Source organism: Salvelinus sp. IW2-2015, unplaced genomic scaffold, assembly GCF_002910315.2.
Source record: "Salvelinus sp. IW2-2015 unplaced genomic scaffold, ASM291031v2 Un_scaffold4260, whole genome shotgun sequence".
NCBI classification, from domain to species: domain Eukaryota; kingdom Metazoa; phylum Chordata; class Actinopteri; order Salmoniformes; family Salmonidae; genus Salvelinus; species Salvelinus sp. IW2-2015.
In genome coordinates this window covers 46154-53653 of record NW_019945531.1, presented here as the reverse complement: position 1 = coordinate 53653, position 7500 = coordinate 46154, and the positions used below count along the sequence as shown (strand labels likewise).

Below are 7500 nucleotides of genomic sequence, written 5' to 3'. Positions count from 1 at the left end.
GGTTATGGTATGGGCAGGCATAAGCTACGAACAAATTTGCCTTTTATTGATGGTAATTTGAATGCACAGAAATAACCTTAAACAGATCTTGAGGCCCGTTGTCATGCCATTCATTCGCCGCCATCACCTCATGTTTCAGCATGATAATCCATGGCCGCATGTCGGAAAGATCTGTCCACAATTCCTGGAAACTGAAAATGTCCCAGTTCTTCCATGGTCTGCATACTGACCAGACATGTCACCCATTGAGCAYGTTTGGGATGGATTGATGTGTACGACAGCGTGTTCCAGTTCCCACCAATATCCAGAAACTTCACACAGACATTGAAGAGGACTGGGTCAACGTTCCACAGGCCACAATCAACAGCCTGATCAACTCTATGTGAAGGAGATGTGTTACGCTGCATGAGGCAAATGCAACAGATACATTTTTTTAAAGGTATCTATGACCAACATATACATATCTGTATTCCCAGTCATGTGAAAGCCATAGATTAGAGCCTAATGCATTTTTTCAATGTGACGGTGAGGTTCCGTTGATATGAAATGTAACACAGAGCAAATCTTTGAAAATGCTTCATGTTGCGTTTATTATTTTGTTCAGTGTATATAACGACCTGCCCGTATCACTATGGGAATGCCCTTTGAACCAAGGTGAGTTCAAAGGTATCACCACAACTGTGATCTGGCGTCATTTCCACTTGGAACAGAGTACACTACAACTCTGTACTTGTTTAACAGCCAGTGTGATGTCCTGTGTTGTTTTTGGACCTGATAAATGCATCATGTTGAGACTGATGGCTCTTCTTGGAACAATGACATTGACTACACCATAAAATCACCTTGGGAACAAGACAAAGTTACTGAATTAAATCAGTACAACTATACATACTGCACGTGAACTACACGGATCAAAAGTGAAGACAACAGAGAGGGCAGCTATGTAAAAACATTATTGTTTAGAGACGTATTATAGTTGACATGGCCTTTTTTACCAGGCTTGTTAATAAATGAACAGTACAGCTTCCCACTTCTCTCTCTTCAGTCCAGACATGGAGCTCATCATACAACAAAAATATCTCCTCCGCATCAGTGGCTTTATATTTACTTGATACACACAGGATGTGTGTGACGGTTGGAATGTGTGTGTTGGTGTGTGATTGTGTGTGGGTGTGGGTGGTGGTGTGTGACGGTGTGGAATGTGTGTAGGGTAAACATTTTGAGATGGTCAACTATAACAATATACATGATTAAGATCAGATATGGACAGAGCAGAGCACAGAGCCAGGTTACTATCGCCTGGGTTACACCCGATGGGCCCTGTCAACAGGAAGTACAACCATATAAGGAACAGGGAACCATTTGGGATTCAAACATTATAGTATAGCAGACAGCATCACTCCAAATAACCTTAGTCAACCAATCACATCGCTCTACCCACCCCACAGAATCAAGGCTGGCTGGCTGACTGGCTGGTTCACCAGATATGATTAAGAAATGAAACATGACTATAGTATTGGTCCAGACAAACCACATGATCACAACATGATGACTCCTACACCAGATTAGTACATTAATAACACATAGGACCATTTCCTGGACACAGACAGCAGTTTTGGTCCAGGAGTAGGATTCATGTGAGTCCAGGAGGACAGCCTGTAATTAAGCAATAAGGCCCGGGGGGTGGTGGTATATGGCCAATATACCACGGCTAAGGTTGTTCTTAAGCACGACACAACGTGGAGTGCCTGTATACAGCCCTTAGCCGTGGTATATTGGCCATATATCACAAAACCCCCGAGGTGCCTTATTGCTATTATAAATGGTGACTCACGTACATTAGAGCAGTGAAAATAAATGTTTTGTCATACCCGTGGTATACGGTCTGATATACCACAGCTGTCAGCCAATCAGCATTCAGGGCTTGAACCACCCAGTTTGTAATTCTCTATAAATGGTGAGTGTCAACATCCGGCTGTATTTAGTCTGTTTTACAGTAGGCTAGTGTTCTCAGGAGAATCCAGCTGAGTTTAACACAGCATGCTGTCATCCATAATGAGTAGCATGCCAGGGCTAGGAGCCTGTTCCAGACCACTCAGTGTGTGGAGCTCTCTCCTGCGTCTCTCTCATTGCCATGGCATTCCTTCACACAGACACTGCTCCACTGGCGGCCATCTTTGCTTGTTCCATCACCGTTAGCAACAACAGCCCAGCAGAGAGAAGGAACACAGTGCACATCAAACGATGATGACATTGTACACGACACTGTGCACATCAAATTAAAATAATAAGTGTAATGAACCCATATGTTGTTTTCTGTCTAATCTGGCCTACTCTGACAGGATATGTGTAATCTAAAGAGAATATAGTGACATGGAGTTGTATCTCCTCACAAGTCCAGTACGTACGTAAGCGCTGCATATTAGTCTTTGGCATGGTTCAGTATCGGAGAAGCCCATTGGTTGAGCTGACGTTCACGCCAGACCAATAACAGAGGACAGCAGAAGATCAGGTCAATGCTTCATCACCGTGGATTAAAAACCTCATCATATTTACTTGGTTAAATAACATCCACATACGTTTCCCAGTGACATAAAGAGGGAAATAAAATAAACACATTAAATCTGAGTCTGAATCGATAAAAAAAAAAAACTGTTGAGATTGAAAGAGAACCACCGTATTATTAATTGTAAGACTTGTTTAATTCTTTAAGACTTTAAATTCTTTACGACAGTATTAAGACATCTATAAACGTTCTTCAGGGCTTGAGACTTTTCCAGAGAGGCAGCTGTTCTCATACACTCCTCAGAGTTCACTACAGCTGCACCAACCCACCACATCAACCCCAGGAGGTTAACAGACAGGCCTACCAGGACAACCCACCACATCCACCCCAGGAGGCTAACAGACAGCCCTACCAGGACAACCCACCACATCAACCCCAGGAGGCTAACAGACAGCCCTACCAGGACAACCCACCACATCAACCCCAGGAGGTTAACAGACAGGCCTACCAGGACAACCCACCACATCCACCCCAGGAGGCTAACAGACAGGCCTACCAGGACAACCCACCACATCCACCCCAGGAGGTTAACAGACAGGCCTACCAGACAACCACCACATCAACCCCAGGAGGTTAACAGACAGGACAACCCACCACATCAACCCCAGGAGGTTAACGACAGCCCTTCCAGGACAACCCACCACATCAACCCCAGGAGGTTAACAGACAGGCCTACCAGGACAACCACCACATCAACCTCAGGAGGTTAACAGACAGCCCTTCAGGACAACCACCACATCAACCCCAGGAGGTTAACAGACAGGCCTACCAGGACAACCACCACATCCACCCCAGAGGTTAACAGACAGCCTACCAGGACAACACCACCACATCCACCCCAGGAGGTTAACAGACAGCCCTACCAGGACAACCCACCACATCCACCCCAGGAGTTAACAGACAGGCCTACCAGGCCAACCCATGGAGGTTAACAGACAGGCCTACCAGGTGAACCAGTCTGCTAGAGGTGACCAGTGGGTCCTGACTCTCTCTTCCCCCTGTCTAGGAAGCACCGATCTACATATCAGAACCAAGAGATACAGCAGTCTAGCTAGGGAGGCCTGTCCCGTACCCCTGTAGGGGTTAGAGGTCAGGGCCCTACACCACTGTAGGGGTTAGAGGTCAGAGGTTAGGATAGTATGTTTAAACCCATGGTTACTTGGTTAGGTTACAGTACTGTTCATGTTGCTCTAAACACAGTAAAAAAAGAAAGAAAATAAATCATTCAGAGAAAAGAAAAAAGCGCCTGAAATGAACTGAAAAAAACTCAACAATAAGATGTACAGCTGTAGTTCTAACAATAGTATAATAAACAATAATAACAACAACAACATGTATGTATAGATATGTAGGTACTAGAGGAGAGGGTTATTCCAGTTATTTCTCTTCTTCTCAGATAGATGATGTTAGCTGAGTCTCAAATGGAACCCTATTCTCTATAGTACACGATCACAGCCCCTAGGGCTCTGGTCAAAAGTAGTACACTACGTAGGGAACAAGGGTGCCATTTGTGACTCAGTCCCRGTCTGGTTGAGGGCGCCTTGCTCCGGGTTTTGGCACAACGTCCACACGCACGCCACGGTGAGATGAGACCAGGGGATTGGCTGAAAAATGTATTCCATACGGCGAGATGAGACGACGGGACAGGCTGGGAGACAGGACAGGCTCCGCCCCTTACTGGTCCCCCTCCACTCGCCTCTTGCGGACTGGAGAGAAGACAGGAAGAGGAAAGGAGACGAGGACAAGGAGGAATTGTACAGTGAGATAGAGGGTTGATCAAAACACAGCAGACAACATGGTGATCAAACAATCCTAAAACAGTCCCATGCTGGTCAGAAGAGACAGAAGATAGTCCAAACCTATGATTTTAAAGTGCATACAAGCCCACGTCAGAGTAAAACTAGCCTTATGCTAACGGATAGTCAAAGCCGCCTTATGCTAACGGATAGTCAAAGCCGCCTTATGCTAACGGATAGTCAAAGCCGCCCTTATGCTAACGGATAGTCAAAGCCCGCCTTTTATGCTAACGGATAGTCAAAGCCGCCTTATGCTAACGGATAGTCAAAGCCGCCTTATGCTAACGGATAGTCAAAGCCGCCTTTATGCTAACGGATAGTCAAAGCCCGCCTTATTGTAACGGATAGTCAAAGCCGCCTTATGCTAACGGATAGTCAAAGCAGCCTTATGCTAACGGATAGTCAAAGCAGCCTTATTGCTAACGGATAGTCAAAGCAGCCTTATGCTAACGGATAGTCAACCACAGCCTTATGCTTAATGGAGAAGGATAGAAATCACATTTAGAATGAGGTCATTCATATTAACAGAACAAGTCGAGACCATCGATGTGCGGTAACTTCTTACTGAATTCTGATGTGCACTTTGAACATGGTTAGAATAACTGTCCATGTTTACTTTTCCTCAGCCGACAAGCAGAGTAACGGACAGCTAAATCCACAGCCGACAAGACGAGTAACGGACAGGTAAATCACTAGCCGACAAGACGAGTAACGGACAGCTAAATCACAGCCGACAAGACGAGTAACGGACAGCTAAATCACTAGCCGACAAGACGAGTAACGGACAGCTAAATCACTAGCCGGACAAGACGAGTAACGGACAGCTAAATCACTAGTCGCACAAGACGAGTAACGGACAGCTAAATCACTAGTCGACAAGACGAGTAAACCGGACAGCTAAATCACTAGCCGACAAGACGAGTAACGGGACAGCTAAATCCTAGCCGACAAGACGAGTAACGGACAGCTAAATCACTAGCGCGACAAGACGATACGGACAGCTAAATCACTAGTCGACGAGACGCGAGACGAACAGCTAAATCACTAGCCGACAAGACGAGTAACGACAGCTAAATCACTAGTCTCGACAAGACGAGTAACGAAAGCTAAATCACTAGCGACAAGACGAGTAACGACAGCTAAAATAGGCCGACAAGACGAGTAACGACAGCTAAATCACTAGCCGACAAGACGAGTAACGAACAGCTAAATCACTAGCCGACAAGACGAGTAACGAACAGCTAAATCACTAGTCCGACAAGACGAGTAACGAACAGCTAAATCACTAGCGACAAGACGAGTAACGAACAGCTAAATCACTAGCCGACAAGACGAGTAACGACAGCTAAATACTAGCGACAAGACGAGTAACGAACAGCTAAATCACTAGCCGACAAGACGGAGTAACGAACAGCTAAATCACTAGTCGACAAGACGAGTAACGAACAGCTAAATCACTAGCCGACAAGACGAGTAACGAACAGCTAAATCACTAGTCAAGACGGTAACGAACAGCTAAATCACTAGTCGACAAGACGAGTAACGGACAGCTAAAATCACTACATCAACAGACGAGAACGAACAGCTAAATCACTAGCGCAACAAGATGAGTAAAAACAGCCTAATCAACTATCACGTGTTGCTACATATGACTGAGGATTATCAACAAACTATCACGTGTTGCTAATATTGATTAGTGATTTAGCTGTCCGTTACTAACTATGACCAGGATTATCAACAACATCACGTGTTGCTAATATGCTAGATTATCAACAACTATCATCGTGTTGCTAATATGACAGGATTTCAACAAATATCAGTGTTGCTATAGACCAGGATTTACAAACACTATGACGGGTCGCTCAATATGACCAGGATTATACAAATTAACTATCACAAGGTCGCTAATATGACCAGGATTGTCAACACTAAGGTAACAGAATATCACTCACGTGTCTGCTAATATGACTAGGATTATGAACAACTAATCATTGCCTAATATGACTGTACAACAAACTGTCTTAATATGACCAGGGATTATCAACAACTTATCACTTTGTGCATAGACAGCGATTATCAACAACTATGCACGGGTCGCTAAATTTGACCTAGATATCAACACTATCTTACGAAGGTCGCAAATGACAGGCTTGTCAACAACTATCACGTGTCGGCTATATGAATAGGATTATCAACACTATCAGTGTTCTAATATATCTAGGATTATCAACAACTATCACGGGTCGCTAATAGACAGGATTATCAACAACTATCACGTGTCGCGTAATATGGACAGGATGTGCCTTTGGCTACTGGAACGAAAGAAAAGTTATACAAATAAAAGAAATCTCCACAGATATGGGTTCTGATTTTGGCTAGGCACTTTGAAGCAAGATATGACACGCCTATAAATGCAGTAAAAAGTTCAGGTAGCAGTATATGTTTTCAAACACATGCAATTTTCATCATCAATTAACTGTGTGTATGTGTGTGTGTTCTTACTCAGGTCTTGTCTTTGGTGATAGCAGCAGCAGCTCTAGTCCCGTGGCCTTGCTGACAGAAGTGGTAGCCAAACTGTCACTATGCTGTTGTTGTCCTCCCAGCATCTTTAGCCCATCTCCATCTCCCCCTACTGAAGTCCGCAGCTGCTGCTCTGTTGGGACACACACAACACAAACCGTCAAGAACCACAAAACCGTCAACAACCACACACACACAGTGACTTAAACGGTTCTCACTAAATGAATGGGGGGCACACATACGACAAATGTTTTTTGATTTGAGATTCTCCCTGACGTTATTGTCGGTGATGTTAGATGATCTTCTGCCTGGTTTATTTTCTTTTACCTGAAGCAATTGGAACAGAGCTGAAAAACCCTGTAGTGAGTAGTGGGATGTGTGTGTGTTACCTGGTTTCTATCTTGATCTCAGTGTGTGTGTGTTGTGTGGGTGTGTGTGGTAGTATTTAGTGTGATGTGTGTTTACCTGGTTGTTATCTGATCCAGTGTGATGTGTGTGTGTGTGCATTGTGTGTGTGACCTAGTTGTTATCTTGATCTCAGTGTTGAGTGTGTTTGGTGTGTGTATAGTAGTGTGTTGTGTGTTACCTGCTGGTTGTCTATCTTATCTCTCTCTGTGT

The 7500-nt window shown here is 44.4% G+C and overlaps 2 long non-coding RNA genes across 2 annotated transcripts; one reads left to right on the top strand and one right to left on the bottom strand.

Moving 5' to 3' along the window:
• Positions 1–969: 969 nt before the first annotated feature.
• Positions 970–3539, top strand: LOC139026267 (uncharacterized). Its single transcript, XR_011478026.1, has 3 exons — positions 970–3092; positions 3139–3224; positions 3412–3539. It is a non-coding gene; the product is annotated as an uncharacterized lncRNA (long non-coding RNA).
• Positions 3047–3468, bottom strand: LOC139026266 (uncharacterized). The gene is made up of 2 exons (XR_011478025.1): positions 3387–3468; positions 3047–3285 (listed from the first exon to the last, which is right to left on the bottom strand). It is a non-coding gene; the product is annotated as an uncharacterized lncRNA (long non-coding RNA).
• Positions 3540–7500: the final 3961 nt, after the last annotated feature.